The sequence below is a fragment of the Emys orbicularis genome, chromosome 14, assembly GCF_028017835.1.
Source record: "Emys orbicularis isolate rEmyOrb1 chromosome 14, rEmyOrb1.hap1, whole genome shotgun sequence".
In the NCBI taxonomy this organism is placed as follows: Eukaryota; Metazoa; Chordata; order Testudines; family Emydidae; genus Emys; species Emys orbicularis.
The window spans coordinates 16,441,628-16,463,139 of NC_088696.1; the positions used below are offsets into that span (position 1 = coordinate 16,441,628).

The window sequence follows — 21,512 nt, forward strand, 5'->3', positions numbered from 1 at the left end:
CAGCAGTAACCTAACACTCAGGAATACCTGAGTTCATGTGCCTGCTCTACCACAAACTTCCTATGAGTTTAAAAAATGTGTGCAATTCATTTTTAAAAAATACAGTGAATGTGTCTGTGACGGGGCAGAGCGGCCCCGCACTGGTACTGCAGGGGTTAACCCTTCCTTCCTAGCAGAGGAAGCCACGCCCCTGAGGCTCTGCTGGGCATGCTCCAACTGGAGAACAGGTATAAAAGCCTGCAGAGCTGCTCAGTTGGGGCTGACCGCCGGGGGGGGGGGGGGAGGAGGCACACCGCCAGCTCCCAAGGAAGGACAGCCTGTGCTCCAGGATCCGGAGGCCAGCCAAGCCGGGACGCACCCTGATGCACAGATGGAGTACGTCACCAGAGGAGCCCCCCGAATCGGAGAACCCGGAGGTTATGGTAGGAAGTGACCCAAGGGAACTTTAGAGGAAAACAACATTAGAGCCTCACAGAGGCTCGGTGTGTTTCGGGCGGATCCCCGCTGAGCCGGTGGCAAGGGGAACTTGCCACTACTAGGGCCCTGGGTCGGGACCTGGTGGAGAGAGCGGGCCCGGGTCCCCCTAACACCCTCCCACAGCACGGGAAGCTGCTAGGCCACGCTATCCTGTCTAAGAGGGGTGATTATATGGACCCTGGCCATTGGGCCTCACTGCCCTGACACTTGGGGTGATTTACTCTGGCCACTAGGCCGCACTACCCCACCTGTGAGGGAGGAGTTATATGGACTCTGGCCATTAGTGCACACTACCCCACCCAAGGTGTTGTACTAAAGGAAAGAAGGTTAGCACTCCCCTTGATAAGGGTGGAATAGGTCCTAGTGACCTTTACAACATGCATATGGTTAAGGCATTGCCACTTACTTCGTGGCATCTAACCAAGTTTTTTTGGGGGAGGGATAGCTCAGTGATTTGAGCATTGGCCTGCTAAACCCAGGGTTGTGAGTTCAATCCTTGAGGGGGCCATTTAGAGATTTGGGGATTTAGTTGGGGATTGGTCCAGCTTTGAGCAGGGGGTTGGACTAGATGACCTCCTGAGGTTCCTTCCAACCCTGATATTCTATGATTGCATGGATGGAAGCTATCAGGCCACCCACAGAGAGGCAAGCACATGAACTTGGGAGTGGCAAGGTTCCAACACCCCATCCCACCCCTGCCACAAAGGAGCAGTGCTGTGCCAGGCCCACCACAGTGTCAAAGAGTGAAAAAAAAATTACATTCTTCTGCAAATTGCTTTTGTAGTTCAAAAAATATAGTAGGAATGGAAAACACCAATATGGAATATATTTTAAAAATATAGAGGAAATCCATACTGAAAAAATAGCTACTCCATATTGCCGCTCCTGACAAAGAGGAAAATTCTGAATACTAACTTCAATGGAATTACTTCAGATTTACCTCAGTGTAACAGAGAGCACAATTTCACTAAATAGTTTGTGTTTGTTGAATGGTAAGACCGCAGAGCTCAATCCTGAAGTCCTAAGTCAGGGTAAAATTCATCTTACATCTGCAAAACCTGTCTGTTTGCTTCTCTTCTTGTGTAGGAAAGTTGGGCATATTTGGTCCTCTGTTTCTATCTTCTATGTAATGTAACAAGCCTTTCAAGATTATTAAAATTAAGCAGGAAAAGAAATACAAATCAACAGCTATGCAAAAAGTTCTCTGTCAGAAAATTCAGGAGTCTGTGCTGCTGGCTTTTAAAATTCTTTAATTTTATTTCTCTGAAGAAGCAGTGGTTTATGAATGATACAATAGAGCTGTGGTTCCCAAACTTGTTCCGCCGCTTGTGCAGGGTGAGCCCCCGGTGGGCCGGGCCGGTTTGTTTACCTGCCGCGTCTGCAGGTTTGGCCGATCGCGGCTCCCAGTGGCCGCGGTTCTCTGCTCCAGGCCAATGGGAGCTACCGCGGCCACTGGGAGTCGCGATCGGTCGAACCTGTGGATGCGGCAGGTACACAAACCGGCCTGGCCCGCCAGGGGCTTTCCCTGCACAAGCGGTGAAACAAGTTTGGGAACCACTGCAATAGAGCCATAATTGATGTTATACCTCTATGATAGGAAGTAACACAGAGCCTTCAAACTGTAGGACACCATCTGTTCTGCAAGAGGGCAGAGGTTTGTTTTTTTTTCTCTTACGGGAGCTCAGAGTTATTCAATGGCTTTCACCTAGCAGGTCAGGAACAATTTTAAGCCTCCAGGACTGTATTTTATATTAAGCCGTTGGAGCCCAATTCAGCAGCTTTAATGTGTGCTTAACGCTGAAGTCAGTGGGAGTCTTGAACATTTTAGGACTTGCAGAATCTGATCTGAATAATCTTCTAGCTGTCTACATACATGAGGAAAAGGGTCCATATTCTGTTCTTGGTTGTACTTCTGTAAATCTATAGTAACTTCAGTATAGCTACATTGGTATATCTGAACAGAATTTGGCCCAGGTTGTTTGTGAAAGTATTTGGCTGTATGTATTAAAATAATAATAATGGGGGTGAACATTATGCCCTGTGCAATCTCACTGATGGCAATTGGGTTATGTGGGGTCTAAGTCAGGATAAAAATTTGGCCTAAAGGGGTTGTGGAGGATAGGGCCATCAATGGTTATTAACCAAGATGGTCAGGGATGTAACCCCATTCTCTGAGTGTTCCTAGTTTCTGATTGTCAGAACCTAGGAGTGGATGACAGGGCTTGGATCACTTGATGATTGCCTGTTCTGTTCATTCCCTCTGAAGCACCTGGCATTGGCTGCTATTGGAAGACAGGATACTGCGCTAGATGGACCATTGCTCTAACCCAGTATGGCCGTTCTTATGTGGGAGAACTATCTAGCCCTATCAGAGAAGCAGCATGGCTAGCTCGGAAGAGGAGTTTTTCCTACCACTCTACACTGGTCTTTCAAGGGGCAGAGTTGACAGGCTCTAAAGACTTGTTTCCTTAACTGGAGCGGTGGTGAATATGATGAGAGTAGCCGTGTACATGGAAGACTCCTCAGAGATCCAGCAGAAACACACAGGAACCACAGTTCCTAGAGAATGGAAATACCATTTCCATTTCTTCCCCATCCTTCTGTAGAAGTTGTATAACTGACAAGCATTTCATTTAATTGATGAGAATTTGCTTTAAATGGCAAATGGTCCCTTTTTAGGTCTGCAGTGCCTGACAGATGGAAAATAACAATATTGTTTAATACCTCTTTTGACAGTTTAAAAAATAGTGAGATGTACCACAAGAGTCCATAAGCCATTGCAACGGTACAAGAAAAATACCATCTAACTGACAGTGTTTCTAATTAGCAACAACCTAACTGTCACTGTTTCTAATTAACAGAATAAGATATAGCACAAAACAGTATAAATAGCAGATGGTATTAGAAAGGCATAAAGCAAGCATGAGACCTGACTTTAAATAATTCTAGCCATGCTACAGAATTTGGACAGTTCTGCCTTCTTTTTGTTAGTAAAACTAAAGTGAAACATGATAGGAGGAGAGTGAGAAAGAGATGAAGAAAAGTTAGTAAATTTCACCACTGAACTTTGTGTGGAATATATTAACATTTTGGAGGTGAGATGAATGATTTTATAAAAGATCTATGAGTGTTTAAAACCACCTTTTGAGAACAGGATGTCTCAGAGCTTAATATCTCTTGTTGTAACAGGACTTTATAGTCCTTCACTTATACTGGTGCTGTTTCTTTGCTGTCTGTGCTTAAAAATAATATAGTCACATCTCAAATGTTATAAATGGATCTCACTCTATTCTTTATTTAATGTAGTCTACATCTGATACGCAAAGGAATGGGGAAGGTGATGATTAAGTCTTACAAAGGAACTATGTTATGGCACATAGAACCTTTGGAGGATTTCATTTCCATGCATATAATAGTGAGGCCAAATTTTCCAGCCCAAGTAAGGACCATGGAAAGCCCTGAACACAGTGGAAGCAAGTGCTGAGAGGAGAATACTGGTAGCATATGGAGAATGAATCCGAGACTATGCTGATCCACCAACCAAACCCCAACACAAGGAGGAATGTGGAGTGGTGGTTTTGATTGGTGTGTTCAAGTCCATTTACTGGAGCTGTGCACAGAGGAGAGAATTTGGTCGTAAATAATGGCTGGTTCATCCGATTTCAGCTGGTATTATTTAAAGTTCCAGCAATCATCTGAAGACTGGTTAATGGCTAATGTGAAATCAGTTGGTGGTCTTGGTTCAGTTCCTATTGGACAAGGATGCATGTCACATAAAATGCTAGCACTGGTGCTCAAAATGAATCTTTCTGAAAATCCAAGGATTAGATGGGTATGGGGAGAGAATTACTCTCACATCGCTAGCAGGAAGATGTCATATGATTTTGATGTGGGTTGGATTAGGCCCTTAGTGAGAAACTGAAAGTGTGATTGTGCACATAATACATTCTTACTCTGTTGCATTTGTGTGTTACATGCATTTTTTTCAACCTGGAGCTTTAAAGAGATAGCAAGTGAGGTTCCTGGACAGACTACATCTCCCATAATGCACCCAGGGTCATGCACCCATGTAGAGGAAAATCCATATTGCATTATGGGAGATGTAGACCTTCAGGAGTCAAGCCTATTTGAAATAATAGGGGACGGAACTACAGTGTGCTATATGGAAATGCAATTAACTGATTCAGAATATTCCAGTTCAGGTTGAACTGACCCAAAATGAAATATTTCATTTTGATTTTCCAAAGAGAAAATTAAAAATTGTCAACAAAAGCAAAAATCTCATGTTGAAAATTCCATACTAGTTCCAATAACAACATGATCCATCAGCAATAAAAAAGCACATTGTGCATCACTATGATGCAGTGGAGTAGGTCCAGAGGCCCCCTGCTTGAGGCCTAGTGGCCCTGCCTCACCCCGCCCTAGAAAAGAGGAATAGAGAGGTCTTCCAAACTGCCTAGAGCAGCAGTGTGGGACATAGCCAATGAGAGGGGCTGCAGGAAGCATATCCAGCTCTCAGTGATAAAGTTTTCAAAAAACTGCCATCTAATATGTCATACCACAGCAGATTTCATGAAGTGAAGCCAGCATTGTTAATCAACTGTTCTTGGTGGGAAAGACTTCCCAAAACACTTAAGGCAAACGGGGTGCTCCCAGTCCATGTAGTTGCATGCTCTGAGGTTCTACTCCCCCATTATTCACATAATTCCCTTTAACATAAATGGGAGTTTCTCATTTTGTTCACATAAAGCCCAAAATCATGGTGTCATAGAAGTTAATAAGATTTTTTTCCATTGAGATCAACAGGACCAAAATTTGGCCAGTAGAGAGAGTAAAAGATTTCAGACAGGTTCCTAGTGCATATGAAAGGAGAAATCTGTCCTTTAATAAGTATAAGAGATTTTTGGACCACATTGGGGACATAAGGAGGAAAATAGATAGAAATTGGCATGTACTTTGTACTGAGCATGATTTCCAGCTCAAGGAGATGTACCCACGCTATCTCTGATTAAGCTAGCTTGCTACAAAAAATAGAAGTGTACCCATGGTGGCACGAGCCGCAGGAGAGGCTAGCCACCCCACTATGTGCCTCAAATGGGATCATTCTCAGGGAGGCTAGCCCCTCCCACCACTTGCACAACCATAGCTACACTTCTGTTTTTAGCACATTAGCTCAATCGGAGCTAGTGTTGGTATGTCTCCTTGAGCTTGGAATCGCACCTCCAGCTTGAAGGGTAGACATACCTATAATATGCTAACTAGTCAAACTATAGGAACAAGATTTTTTTCTAAAACCTAAGGACAAAATATTTAATAATGTTGAAAAAGGGGAGACTGAGAAGAAACTCCTGGTGAGGCAAAATTATGTAAAAAAAAGCAGTTGCAGAGTTCTTAGCTGTGCAAGACTGAGAGAGAAAAAATTGGCGGAAAATTATATTAATTAAATGATTTCTTAAAGATGGTTCTAAAATCATAATTAGAGGTTGACTTATTGAGAAAAGCAAAAGGATTATTAGCAGCCCAAAAAAAGAGGCATTGCTGATTACATCATAAAAAGACAGAGAGAAACCAATAACAAAGGTAGGAAAACTGTGTAATGATTTCCTGCATAACAAACAAGAAATTAAGATCTTGCTACATGCTGGTGAACTGATGCAAAAAGACATTTTATTAAACCAAATTTGTGTTCAGAACCATGCCAGCAAAGTTGCCATGGCACAATATTAAATACTTAAAGGAGTTTGACAATCTGACCAACATTTGAACCAAGAGGTTCAGTCATCTTAGATATTATTTACAGAGAAACTCTCCTGAAAGTCTTATTTCTTCCAGGAATCAATCTGCCTAATCTAGCTATGCTGCTTTTGTGATGCTCATAACTCTCTTTCTCATAGCATTTGAGCCTCTGTTACTACACTTAACATTCATACTGTTTTAGTGGATCCTGCCCTTCATCCCTCACAGATCTGCCAGTTTTGGTTTACTGTGTTTGTGGTGTTTGTAATAGTCAGTTACTGCAGGAAAGCAAACTGCTCTGAAAATGGTCAAGTTTCAACTCAGCCTTGTCACCTCTAATAGGTTGTTCCACCATCAAGAGACCTCAGAAGAGATTGCCTTAACTCTGGCTTTTGAAAATTTAATCAGGAGAGGGTCACAGGTAGCTGCATTATGCCACAGAAAAGTAGCTGTCTTAGCAACAGATCAGTCAACAATGGCTTGCTGATGTTTTCATATTTTTGCAAAAGTGGCTTTACATATATGATAACTTCAAGATAGAAGCTTAAAACTGGGAGTTTGTTCATGTAAAGTAAGTATTTGGGAGCTATACAGAGGCACCAATCCAATCCAAGTAGTTATTTCAGTTCTAGCCACTAAGAGAGAGAAAATGCTAGAGGAGTATGATGCCAATAACAACAATACTTGGCAATTAATATGTAGCCTTGGATCTGGGGATCTCAAAATGCTTAACAAACATTAATGTGTTTTTCTCATATTTCATAGTGCTTGTTTATTGTTCAGCTATCTATGTAACTTTTCTCAATTAAAACCATTTGACAAAACAATAACTAATTTATATATTTCCAAATGCTCCCAAAGTAATGACTTCCCTTTACCTGTTAGAGGTTTGTGGCATGAGAAGATTGAAGAGAGAGAGAGAGAATTGTAAGGTGAAAAATCTTGTCCAGATGGAGCATGTGATGTATTCACATAAAAAAGGCATTATCTGGAGTATTTTAATAATGTTTCTTCTTTCCCATATTTCTAAAGCTATTTTTCAGTTTTTAAATAATTATTTTAAATCTCACCCCAAAAGTGAGAATTGAACAGCTTTTTACTCTTTGTACTATATCTAATGAGGACAACTCTCATTTTTAAAAAGTGTCAAAATATTCAGATAATTGAGAAATCCAGTTAGCTAAATGTTTCAGGGGGCACCACAGTTTTAGACAAGAAAGTTTCTAAGTTCCTATTACACAGGAGAGCTGAGAAGATATTTTTCCCCTATGAGCTATATATTCTTTATCTCTATATTTTTCAGTCTTTGGCTCATTATTTCCATATTACAAATAACCTAAGGGATACATGGAGAGAGTTATTCATGTTTTATTAATCTCAGTGCGAGCTATGCTCTTATTCTATATTTTCACATTCTTTCTCTCTATTTAGTTAAGGGAGAATAACTACCCGACATCCGATTTCTGTATCCTCTTTACTCTAAGGAAGCTGATAACAGAACTACCAGTGACCAAGACATATTCACAGAATCTAATATTAAACCAGAGGCCTGATTATGCCAGTCTCCTTCACCCTGAGCGTTACCAATACTTTGTGATACTGGTTTCAATCAGACTACTTGTGGAGTTCACAATGGAGTCAGTACACTACAATTATGTAAATAGGTTTCAGAATTAGGTCCCATGTGAAGCTCCCATACACACTGATACATATGGACTAAGCCAGGATTTTTATGGTCACTGTCCATACACTGCCTTCCAGTTTCACTATGCTCATTGTTCTTCATTTCTTGCTTGCCTTTCTTTTTTACGTCACCATACAATGTTCTATCTTTCATTATATTTGAATAGTTAGCCATCCCTTTGGCTAGTCTTGGTAGTTGGTAGATGTGATGTGCACTTCAAATATTAGTTATTTTAACTAAATATTTAAATTAGTGGTCATTTGATACAAGTAATTGGTTTGATGCTATAATAACTCCTGAGAAGTAAATCATTCCTAATTCAAAATTGTTTACAAACTGATTGGTAAAATCTTTTAAATGCATAATTTGTAATATTTTTTTTCTATTTAAAGGATGATTTTTGGTTCAAGATAAGAGTTGAAAAGAGAGTCCTATTGCTTCAGTTACAAAGATGCTGACAATAGATTAATAGAAATTAGATATGGAAAAGATCAATGAGAATTTCGAGTTAATCTACACCACCCATCACCAAAATTTGTGAATTGTTCCCTATTATGTATATTTTGTGTACACAGTGTTATGTTGAAGAAGAAACCAAACCCTGAGGTTCTTATTTAATCCTTAGTCATGAAAATGCTTATTTGGGTCATGTTCTGATCTCAGTTACACTTGTGTGACTACAGTTAGTCCTTTCAGTTAGTAAGGACTGAGAAAAAAATAAGGAAGAAATTCAGGATTGAGCTGCATACTTGTCACCTATATTTATTATCTCTTTAACTACACGTTGAAGCTCCAAACTACACTAGATATGTTATGGAGATTTAAAAACAATACACATTTTCCTTGTTAACACAACCTTTTATCCTCTGATTAAAAATATAATAAGAATACACATAATTGTATGCTTCTGGAGGGAAAAAAATGTGGATCATATTTCATCCAGTAGACTGTTCAGATCAGCACTCTTTGTATCAGTCATTCACTTAGAAATAGTGGTTTTATAAAATGTCTCCTTTAGCGCCATGTCCTTCATCCATTAAAGTCAATGGAAGAGTTCCCATTGACTTCAATGGGTGCAGCATTAATTCCTCATTTCACCTGAAGAAATAAACAGTAGTCCAAATTCACCCCTGGTACTCACGGAAATCCAGTGAATTTGGCCGATTGTCTTTTGTCTGTGTATTATACATTACCATTTTGTCTCCAGCATTGTTAGTGCTAAATTATTCACCAGATGAAGCTCAAGTTCAGGTCCTAACTGCTAAATAAATTGTAATGGGATTAGAAATACTGTTGTTGGTTGTTTTTTTTTAAATACTGCCACATCCATGTACCATTTAGCAATTTGCAGACTTTGGCTTTGAGGCACTTACATAATATGTAGTGTTAAAGAAATTGATTGTGCGTGGCTTTTATGCAGCTGTGTAGGAGAGGGTGAACGCAGACAGAATTGCAGCCTCTGACATCAGAACAGACAGGACTGCTCTGCCCCTATGACCCTGGAGGTGGACATCGTTCCAAAGGAGGTGGGAAGGAGGCAGAGCCATCGATCTGCTGTGCCCTACAATGTCCCCCTCCCCAGCCCACTAAGTGGGACTGGAGCATGGAGCAGGGTTGCATAATGGTGCAGAATGTGTCACAGTTCTCCCCATGAGGACGTTCAGCTCTGCACAACCCATACTCTGCTCTGTGCTTTAAAGGTATGTTCTAGCTCTTAGTAGTTTCAAACACATTGGCTAATTTTTTTACTGAGTTCTTAGCTCTAGAATTATAAATATGTTACTCGAGACCCTCTGATGGCATAGCTCTGTTCAAGTTGGTGTTGTCAAGCACAAAAGCACCTATAATCAAGAAAATGTAGTTCAACCTGAATCAATTCATAAGGGCATGTTACATTTCCCATATGGTATTATTACTTTATACATGATTTCCATCCTAGTCACTCTACAAAGTATATAAAACTGTCACCAGAAAGATGCAGTGCTTACAGGTTTTAATAAGAACAAATTGCAAATTTATAATGAAGGCAATTGTATGTTAGAGTTGTAGGGAAGTAATATGAATGTCATAGTATATTCAATGAAGTTAATAAGAATTTCTGTGAGGCACGCCATAAAATATAAGGTCTTTTTAAGCATAAATTCATGGATTTCTTTTATTTGCATCATCTGTTTTAAGAGGAATGAAAAAAAATGATTAGACTGTTCACATACCTTAATGAGAGAGAACAGCAGCATGGTAGATTAAATGCTAATCAAACTGCCTTATCAGAAGCACTTGGAAAAGTAAAGCATAGCAGCTTTTTTAAAATAATAAAAGCAGATTAAGGGCAGGGGAAATATAATGCCCAAGGGTATCCTTAATAGTAGCATCAGTGATTAGTAGGACAAATGTATGAATGGTCATTGTTCAGTACATACCATTACTAACATGATTTAGACACATACAAGAATAATTCGATAATATATGAATAATAATGTGTAATTTTCTTTTTGCTGTACATGTATTGTATTTATTGTTAGTTAATGCATCCTACTGAAACAAGAACAACCATAGAAAAGGCAATGGTGCTGTAGTGCTTCAGGGTAGACACTACCTATGCACACGGGAGGGGTTCTTTTGTCAGCATAGATAATCCACCTCCCAGCGAGGCAGAGGTAGATCGATGAAGGAATTCTTCCATTAACCTCACGCTGTCTACAACGGGGACGAGGCTGGCATAGCTTCGCCTCTCAGGCATGTGGATTTTCATACTGCTGGGAGATGTAGCTATGCTGATGTAAATTCTCAGTGTAGTCTGATTCATCTTTAATGGGGCAAACTGATGCCACCACTTTTCCACCATATGTAGGTTCAATTTTTTCTTCTGAATTCATTAATATTGAAGGGCTGAATGTGACATCCATAAAGAAGAGAGTATTTTGTAATTAATTACATCATCCCATTCTAGTTTATATTAATAAGAACATCATTTGGAAATTTTAAGCCGTGCAAAGAAAAATATTTGAAATATTTGAAGGGTAGGTCAAAGTGTCTTTGCATTTTACTTTGAAGCCAATGAGATCAGGGGATAATAAGGAGAGTGCCAAGTTGTAAGATAATAGTGACAGAAATAAGCATTGTCATCAATATATCTTATGACTCAATTGGATTTTTCACCTATTCCCTATGTGCCATTGGTTGAAGGTTTACCATGCACTTGGTTGTGGTTGAGTGTGAGAAATTGTCGAAAAAGACATCACAAATCGTATTAATCAAGAGTGCTTACTAATTTGATACTCCCTTTATACTTAATAGAAGTTGTCACTGACTTCAACAAGAAGACCTTTGATTGTGAATGCACCTGTGCAGTTGCTTCCTTTAACCACAATATACCATTACTCCTGTACAAGAGCAGTGACTTTTTTTTAATGTGCAATATGTTGAGAAGGTGTGTTTTCCTGAGGTATCAGCACATTAAACAATCAGTACAGCTACGGTCCCGTTTTACATAATTAGAGTTGATTTTCTTCAGATCTCGTGGAAACAGGGAGAGAAATCTTTGCAGTCACCTATTCAACACTGGTTTAAGTATGACAGATGAGAGTCATTATTCTTAATTTAATTTAAACAACTATTAGCCAAAGTTTTCCAAAGTGACTCATGACTTTGGTGCCTTCAGTTTTGGATATCCAACTTGAGACATCTTAAAAGGGTTTGATTTTAAGAAGTGCTGAGTATCCATCCTCAAGTTGGGCATCCAGATTCACTAGTCACTTTGGAAAATCTTGTCCAGAGCAGATGATAGGTAGCTTTGGAGTGCTCTGTCAGACAAACCTTGAGCGGTAATACAACTTCTTTGAAAAACTAAGGCTGAAATTTTCAAATCTGCCTAGGGAAATTATAACTAATAGTAACTGGGATAGGATTTGAAAATCTCAGTCTAAATAAATAAATTGCCAAGCACACAAGTCTAAACAAAACTCAAATGCGGTGAGTGGATAAGCTCAACTGAAATGAGCAGAGAAATGAAAAACAGGTTTACCTTAGTTGGCCTTTAATTATTATTTACTTATCTCCTTCAGGGTGAGATTTCCCCTCCCTCCCCCCTAAAATGGTTTAGTTTGAATTTTTTTTCTAGGATTATTTTATATTTATTTTTTTTTAAAAATAGTATTTTCTCAGTTCTGGATATTCTAATCAGAGTGTGGAATGTTTGCTCTGAGAGTTCAAAAGTACAACAGAAAGAGGCAGGTAATTAATATCCTGCAAGCAGAAACAAACAACTTCTGAGTAGCTAAGTAATGCGATCCAGTGGATGGAGAAGCTGGTTCAATGTCCATCTGATGTGAGTACCCCTGAGGACAGCAGCAAACATAGCAGCACAATGCTTCCTGAGGCAGAAGTTCTTGTACCCTCCATGGTAAGAGAAGTTTTAAAATTGCTCGAATATTAACTTTAAAGAAACCAGCAACAATATCTAAGGCCTTTGAGCCCAATTTGCTTTGATTTCATACTTAGAACTCGCCTTGAAGACAATAGGAAATTTGAATGAGAGTTGACAGCATGATCAGATCCAACTGAAAGTATAACTTAAAACTAACTAATAAATAAATAGGCAGGTAAAACATGGAGATGCCAATTACAAAGAGAAAGAAAGACAAGAAAAATGTTCTTTTTTCTCATTGACTTGATCCAGAGTGTTGTGGCTCATAATATCAAAAATCATATACTTAAAAGGAAATGTTCAGCTTGTCATAATTTGCACACTGCGCTGCTATAAAGTGTCAAATTTGATTACATTCCATGCAGTCACCTACTTTCTGTGATCTTTAATATTATATTATTTTTTATTTATTTTATTAACCAGTGGCCCTCAAGATCATCTTTATTTAAGTTGCTTTTTAAGTATTCATTGTTATGGTTTGTCTCCTGCCAGTTCTCATCCTTGTTCTCCTGTTCTTGTCTCCTTTCCTTCAACTCCCGTATAGGCTTCATCATCTCACACTCCCTTCTATCTTCTCCCTGTCAAACTTAATATTGTTGGGATTCAAGTGTTGGGATTCCCTTTGAGATCTTTTCCACTTGGCTTATCCAAAACAGCTCTCCCAGTTCTGGGAGAACACTTCACCCAGTTCTTTGAGATCCAAAAACTCAGTTCAACTCCAGCTCATCACTCAGGTTATTTTATGAAGCATGTAACAGCCCTGTACCTGCTGGCCAGGCCCAGGCACTGGGTGTTCAGGTACACAATGATACCACAATTCCAAATCATGTCCCACACTACACAGTTTATATGTGTTTTCCTAGCTACTAATCTCTATATACTTATTGAATCTAATTGATTTGGACATCATGCAGCTCATGTAAGGACCAGTTGCTTTTCAGATTGTGTAAGGACCAGTCGCTTATGTCCTCACCTTCTCTACATTTCAAGCTTATCAGTTCCCCTTTATCTCAACTAACCCAAACATACCAGCACACTCTTGTTTACAGTTTAACGTTATACTCAAATCAAGCTATATGCATTTTTATGCATGCCCAGCAAGATCTATGCCTACAATAAGTCACCAGACGGTACTGTTACCCATAGTTTTACAAGTTATTTTTCTGAGTGTGTGAACAAGTTTTTAGCCTTTGAAGAAAGGCTACATTGTATTATTAGGTTTGGTTATGCACAGGTCCTTTGAGAGAAGATGTGGTGTGCAGCAGAAGAGTTTGCTCTCCACTTAATCTCTCTAGCTAGAGTTAATTCTTAAGGCAGAGTAGCTTTCTGGGAACCAGACTTTTGTGTCTGGGCTGAGATTTCTGGAAAAAGGGATTACCTATTTGCTGTATGTAACTGCCTCTGTTCCATGACTGGTGCATATATTCATAAAATATAGCAAGTTGCTTTTGGCTTTGTGGCCTGATTTAGCAGTTTATGTCTGTGATATGTGGTCTATAACTACTAGAATGCAAGTCTGCTCAATGGCTAGAGAAGAGGCTGAGTCAGATGCACAGAATCTGATTGATGATGCACCCTCTTAAGTAAGCAGAAACTACTAATAAAATTACCTTAGCTGGTGATTTGTGTGCTGCTTGAACCAGACCTGCATATTTTGCAATCCCATAAGACAAGAAGGCAGCAGCACAGTTGCTGGTGTAACTACCGCCTTTAAACTCTTGTTGCAATCAGAGGATGTCTCAGTTGGTTTTAGTTTGTAGGAGCCCTAGGAGTGCCTGGCACAGCTATTGTTGCAGTCACCATACTCTTACCTGTGTTGACACACACATGTATTTACTCCATGTCTTCATCACTATTGCTTCTATTTACTAACTGCAAGGAAACTTGGTCAAGGGCTGAGAGGTCCATGTCCAGTAGATAAAGCACATTTGGCCAGACACTGCAATGAATTAGATACACACAGAAACTTAGTACAAGCTATGGCTGCAACTTTTATTAACTGTTTTATAAGAGAATCAGTGCAGGAACAGCCAGCCAGTTCTTTTCTATAAAAACTAGCCAGCAGTATCAGTTCAGTTCCTTAATAAATAGCTATAGGGGCAGAGGAAGCGAATTCTCGCCTCTCCTGCAAAATGCACCCAGAGAGCAAGACTGAACAGGGCCCAGTTCCCCTAAGATGAGAGATTAAATGTGGGTGCCTCCTGCAGCAGCCATTGAAGCTCTATTTTTTCCATGTAACACTGAGCCAAGGGACTACCCAATTCCTGGGACTGCAGCTGTAACTCTGGCTCCCTGCTACCTCAGTTAACCCTCACTGTTGTGACATAACTCTCCATGCTACAATATCTGCCCTAGCCAAACCTGTATGCTCTGAGGAAGGCAAAATCCACACAACTGGGCCCCTAGTCCACCTAGTGGGAAAAGCCTGTCCTACCCCCTTAAATGGGTGCTGGCTGAAACCCAAAGCACAGTGGGAAATCAAACATTAGTTAAGAAACAGGAAGAACCAATCCCATGAGAAGGGTGGGTTAGGCAAAAACACAGATACAAGTGGTGGCTACACCCCAGAAAGAGCAGTGTAAGCTGCCTTCCTCTGAGTCAATGAGTCACCCTGCAGCCCATGAATGAGCCAGTCAGGGTGAGGACTTGGGGCCCCAAGCTATGTCTGAGCCTAGCCTCTACACATGTCTGCTGAGTGGGGAGTGGGTGCTGCTCCTCCCCACATTAATCAGGATCCCAGGCATGCCTTTACCTTGCCAGTCCAGCCAATGTCCAGCTGAACATTCTTTCTGTGCCTTTTCTCCTTGTATGCTCACTTTCTTTTCACCTTCGCAGTCCCACAGGGTACGTCTACAGTACCCACTGGATTGGCCGGTAGCGATCGATCTATCGGGGATCGATTTATCGCGTGTAGTGTAGACACAATAAATCAATCCCCGATCACTCTCCCGTCGACTGCTGAACTCCAGCAGTGTGAGAGGCGGAAGCAAAGTCGACGGGGGAGCCGCGGCCGTCGATCCAGCGCCGCGAGGATGTGAAGTAAGTAATTTTAATTCGATCTAAGATACGTCGACTTCAGCTACGCTATTCTCGTAGCTGAAGTTGCATATCTTAGATCAATCCCCCCCCCCCACCACTGTAGACCAGACCTTAGTCTCATCCTAAGGCTCTGCCTATTCTAATGCAGCCGTGATGGTGTATGTTCATCGGTTCAGCCTGTACTGGCTGGAATCTCAGTCCTGAACTATTATCTAGTAGCTACTCTTGGAGGATGATATAAATGTTAATACTAGTAACACTAATGGAGATTCTCCTTTAGCTAATGTGGTAGAGGCCTGTATTTATGGAGTAGAATGGACTGAGTGCTCTGAGATATATATAAAAATAATACACACCATTTAAATACTGATAATTCCATGCGTGGTTATGCTGCAGTGATTTTTTTACCATACTCTCAACACCCCCAAAAGTAAAATGAACCACAGAAAATTTACACCTTACCTTTCTAATTAAAAATACTAAAACAGTAAAGAAACAAGGTGGATGAGTTCATATATTTTATTGGACCAACTTCTGTTGGTAAGAGAGACAAACTTGAAGAGCTCTGGGTGGCTCGGAAGCTTGTCACTCTCACCAACGGAAGTTGGTCCATTAAAAGATATTACCTTGCCCACTTTGTTGCTCTAATATCCTGGGACCGACACTGCTACAACTACACTGCATAAAACAGTAAAGAACCGAGTAAATACAAATGAGAGGCTTAATTCTTTTCTGTCTTATACAATGAGAGTTAATCAGGAGTCAGTGGAGCTACACCAATGTAAAACTGGTGTTAGAAGAGAATCAGCCTTGAAAAATGTAGGGAGTGAGCAGTGGAGTTATGGCCCTATGGGAGAAAGAGTCTCAGACTGAACTGTGAAATGTTTTTGGGGGATGGGCAAAGGAATGGGTGAGTCTGTATTTTATTTATTTTACAAACAGCACATACATCTCTGATCAATATGTTCCATTTATTACTTAATACAGGCAGTGTTGTGATGTGACTGTTCTTTTAATTGAATTTCTCTACAAATACAATGGCGCAATAGACACTTCACTGCTATCAGTCTCTTCCATATTGAGAACAAATAGTTGTTCCAAAAATATATTTTTTTCTTTCTAGAACATAATGATCTCCCCAGGATATTGAGGGGAAAGGTACTGGATTTGAATGCTTTCAAAGTAGCTTTGATTGACCTTTTTATCCACCTCACTGTCTGGATTTAATTCTTCTGTGAGCTGCATTCACATTCATTGGATCCATATACAAGTATATTCTATTTGCAGGCAATTTTATACACAATGAATGCTTTGCTATGGATTCTAGTCTTCAATAAGAATATTATGTTTTATGCCAGCCATGAGGATTGCAAATCTCCGATTATGGGATTACTTTTTCTACAATCAGGAGTTTCTTGTGTCAGAATATTTTTGGTTTCTCTTCATGTTTTGTCTCATTGCTTTTCCTCTGTTAATATTCCCCAGCTCTGAATTTCCTTCTTACATTGGTTTTACTGCACAGAGACCTTATGAATGAGTAAGACATTCATTCATTCCATTTAGTAACATGTATTCAGACTATGGAACTCTTCTCATTCTTTGTAAGGAGAGATTCATTTTACAGTATTGTGGAAGGAGAATTAATTCTTAGATTTATGATTTTTAAGCATTTGTTGTTTGAGAGCTTAAGCACATAAAACAGTTGTGCAAGCTGAGCACATCTGGCTGCATCTCTTTCTTTGGTTTCCATAAAAGAGCTTCTTGTTTATAATGTTCTTCCTGTCTTGTTTAGAGACATTACAGAGAACTGGGCAGGATTTCATTTTCCAGCAGCACAAACTGTTGTGATTGTTAATAGTCTTGCATCCTCATCCTAAGCTTAAATGAAACCAAATTAATGCACTCGGGGAGGCAAATGGAAAGGGCTGATAGAGGAAAGGAATGGAAGTAGAATGTCTGATTCTATTTCAAGCTCCGCCACTGTTCTTCGGTGGTCTTTGGGTAAGTCATTACGCCATAAATGGAGCAGTTGACCCATCTGTGCAATACTTTTAGAACAGTCTCCCAAGGGTTCTTTGATTCATAAATATTTTATATTTTATAGTTTTCCAACATCCTTTGATGAAAGGCGCAATAGAAGTACAAAGTATTATCATTCTACAAAGATTTGGTCAGGAATCTGGAGTACCTGGGATGGGAATAGTGGGTTCTGGTTTTTCAGGATATGGACTGGAAAAGGACACTGTGATAGGAATTGTTGTGTTCTGAGCGGGACATGCAGAAGTATGGAAAATGGCATTGATGAAGAGGCAGGGGCCAGAGGTTCATCGTACACACGTGATCCAATTAATGGAAGTCCTGGTGAAAAGGGAAAAAAAAGTCTAACCAAAACTGGTGATTCCTACAGATTTTTCCTCTGGGGGAGGTTGGGGAAGCAGTAAAAGTCACCTTACGCCTCAGGGGCTTGAAGTCAAGAGACCCTTTTTATTTATAATGTTCTCAGTGTTGCCTATCCTTACAACCTTCCTGCTCTAACGCCTGCTAACACCTGCTCTTCCCCCCTCTCCTCTGCATCTGGTGTTTCTCAATTGCATTCCTTTACTCCTCTGGGTCCTTTTAATGTAGTTGTGGCCATGTTGCCCCCATGTGGGGCAAGTCACAGCCTCCCAGCAGACTATTTCACAGCTCAGTGTATCTGTTTTTAGGTCACATAAGGGTTGAGCCAAAGCCCACTGAAGTCGATCGGATCTTTGAATCAAGCCCATAAGTTCTGTGTGTCCCAGTTTTTGCATTCAGGAAAATAAATTTATTTTTTAAAAATCTGTTATAAACTTCTCACTGTAGCAGACTTTCTGTTGAGGGCAAATCCAGCAGAGAATTAAACCTCTCCATGTTGGGTATATACTATGGGTTTTGCAGCACTGGTGATCAATATGCACTAGATGTCACACAGTCATTACCTTATTTAATGTAGGTTGGAATGAGGATAGATATTAGAAAAGACAGAAAGGGCCTAGACAATATCTAAGAAACTTTTCCTTTTCACTGTTGCTGTTTCATTTTTTCTCCTTTTCAAGTATTTCTAGTTTGTCCTTCACACTGTTTGTGGTAAGGAATTCTTATGAGATAATACTTGATTATTTCAAGAACCAAACACTCCATCTGATTTTTTTTTTTTTTTTTTTTACAGTTAAATGATAGGTTGGATAAACTGAAATATCTACCAAAGTAATCTTTGGTACTCAGGGAGGCAACTCATCTTAATATGTTATTTAGTGCTGAGGCTATAAAAATAAATCTTTCCAAGTGAAATTTTCTGATGGAACCACCATAAATTAAATATTGTAAAATGTTCTCCATAGCACACGTTTTAACTAACAGTTCCTGGACTTATGTCTTGAACTAGACACACAGATGGATTTCAAGTATCATTATTTAAACATTAATATTTTTATTGAGGAAAGTTTTTTAAAATTAAATTATGATATTGAGAGACATAAGTGGCATGCAGCAGACCTGAAAGATTCAAAATTGTAATAGGGACCCCTAGTGACTACAGAACTAATTAAGTTTTTCAGATCAAAAGTTAATTTTCCTGTAAACCTCTTTCTTTATATCTGTTAGTAATGGGAATATATTCGGGAGCAGGAGCAGGTAATGACTTTTCCTCCAGCTGGAGTTCATCATAATAAAGTAACTAATACTGATTTCTTGTTAAAACATCGCTTTAGTGAAATTTGATCATATTTTAACACGTATATTGCACCCTAGAAAATAAATTAAACTTTATTAAAAGTTGATCTGAACTTCTTTCCTGTGTTCTCTATGACACTTAGAATAGAAGAAGAGTATATTTACTATGGATTTGCTTTCAATACCTAAAATAATAGACCGTCTCATGCTTAAGAGTATGTAGAATACATGAAAAGGTTTAGCAACATGGTGTATAGTCCCCTACAATCTTATTCTTGAAGTGTTCTTTTTGGGAAGTTCTTGCTCAGCTGTATGATTAGATCATCTTGAGAAGTTTCTTTAGTGATTATAGAAAAATATCTTTAAAAGATAAAATACTAAATTTTGGCTATGGCCTTTTTTTGTAAGATTCCTTTATAACTATATTATGGCCACATTCTGCTCTCCGATACACACTGATGCAAACCCACTGATTTCACTGGATGCTGATGTGAGCATAGTGGACATCAGAATGTCTAGCAGCACTATAATAAATCAGCACTTCTCGCATTCAGCGCTCAAAAGTTAGTTGCAACCTTAATTCTGCCCCCACAAAGTGTGTATGCTTTATGACACAGTCTTTAATTACATTATCATATACTATTTTCTCCATGTGCCTCCTGCCACATTCAGAGCACAGAATAGATAATGCTGACTCAATGAGTAGCTATTTAATATTTCTTTCTAGACTCATCATTCAATAAGTGGCCCAGCTCCTCATTTGCCACATGCCATTCAAACGCTGCACTGATGACAAAATTATTAATTTCTTCCTGGGAATTTCTCTGGTGCTCTTATCTGGTGTATCTGTATGTCACTCCTGTGAGATGAGGTGGTATTACAGTAGTGCCAAGCATAATTATTCAAAAAGCATGAATCGGTCCCCCCAGAATCACCAGATGAATGGGGAGAGACATCCACAAGTCTAAGAGGAGATAGCTCTTGTATGGCTAGCTCATGCCACCCTCAGGTGATATCAGGAGGGATGGGAGAAGATGCAAGGCTGTGGCAGAATGGTATAGCCATGTGGGAAGAAGGGGCTTTAATAGGTGTGCCCTCCTGGATTGCCTCAATGTGGCTTTGTCAACTGGGGAAGAAAATTTAAAAATAATAAATACAAAACATCTCCCCCAAATTATCTAATATAGTTTTTTAAATATACTTTAAAATGTCCCTGATTTAAAGTCCAATAACTCAGGACCTCTCAGACTTGAAGTGAGTGCTGGGTCCCATCAGGAATTAAGAATGAAATCCTGACTCCATTGAAGTCAATGGCAAAACTTTCCTTGGCTTCAGTGGGGAAAGGATTTCACCCTAACTGTCAGTTAGTCCCAATGGAATGATGTAAAGTTGCTGTTTCTAGCTCTGCAGCGTCCCAGCGTATTAGATTTTTGTGTACAAAAAGGCTGCCATTACTGCAGGACTGAATCTTTGCCATCTTAGGGTACTTACATTTGAGGGTAATTCCACATTTGAGGGGAGAAGGAGAAATCCACTTCTGTGGCAATTTGATTCTCTCTCTATTTATATTTTTATTTAATTATAACAGCTGTTTCAAGCAGCCCAAAGTTGTGGAATGTTAAGAAAAAAATATGAATTAGATGGATTAGTTAGTGGACAGATGTGTTCATAGGTATGTGATACATTTATTACATGAACAACATTTTCACATATTTGTGGGTGAGTATGTATGTCCCTATCCCCTGCTGTACGTATGTATAATATGGTTTGCATCCTTGATTGGTATATTTTTTATAGAGAAACTAGAGCAATGTTTTTCATCAGAAAATGCCGATTCATTGAAACCAAAACAGTTCAAGGAGAAGGATTCATTTTGACTGTTTTAACTTCAAACATTTTTTTAAAAAAAGTTTCAAAATTGTCAGTTTTCTTGACATTTTTAAAACAAAAAAATGCCAGTTTTCAGATTCAAATATTACTTTTAGTTTTGAAATGTAAGCTAATTATAATATTTTTAAATGGTCTAAATATAAACAAAATTATATTAAAAAAAACAACAACATTTTGAGTCACTCCAGCACTTTTATTAAATAATATTATTTATTTTCAGTTTGTGAAAAATGTCAAGACTTTGACTTTTCATCCCAATTTGGGATGGAAAAATTTGTTGATGTCTCAAAAATAATAGTTTCCCACCCAACTCAAATAGTACCTGATAACATTTAATTCATAATAAACACCTGCATGTTAATTTTCTTTTATCAGTCACCTTCTCTCATTGCAAAAAAGGAACCCTCAGCAATAGGGAAATAACAAAATGTATATTATAATTCAACTAATATTTTTGTTGAATTATAACACCAGTGTTTGACTTCATGGACACAAAGGTACTATAGTTTCCAGGAGGAAGTTACTATATGTTATAAATATCCATACATACTTCCATCAAAACTGCAT

The 21,512-nt window shown here is 39.1% G+C and overlaps 1 non-coding gene across 1 annotated transcript; it reads left to right on the forward strand.

Moving 5' to 3' along the window:
* The first annotated feature begins 781 nt into the window (after nucleotides 1–781).
* Nucleotides 782–909, forward strand: LOC135889078 (U6atac minor spliceosomal RNA). Its single transcript, XR_010561919.1, has one exon. It is a non-coding gene; the product is annotated as a U6atac minor spliceosomal RNA (small nuclear RNA).
* The last annotated feature ends 20,603 nt before the right edge of the window (nucleotides 910–21,512 follow it).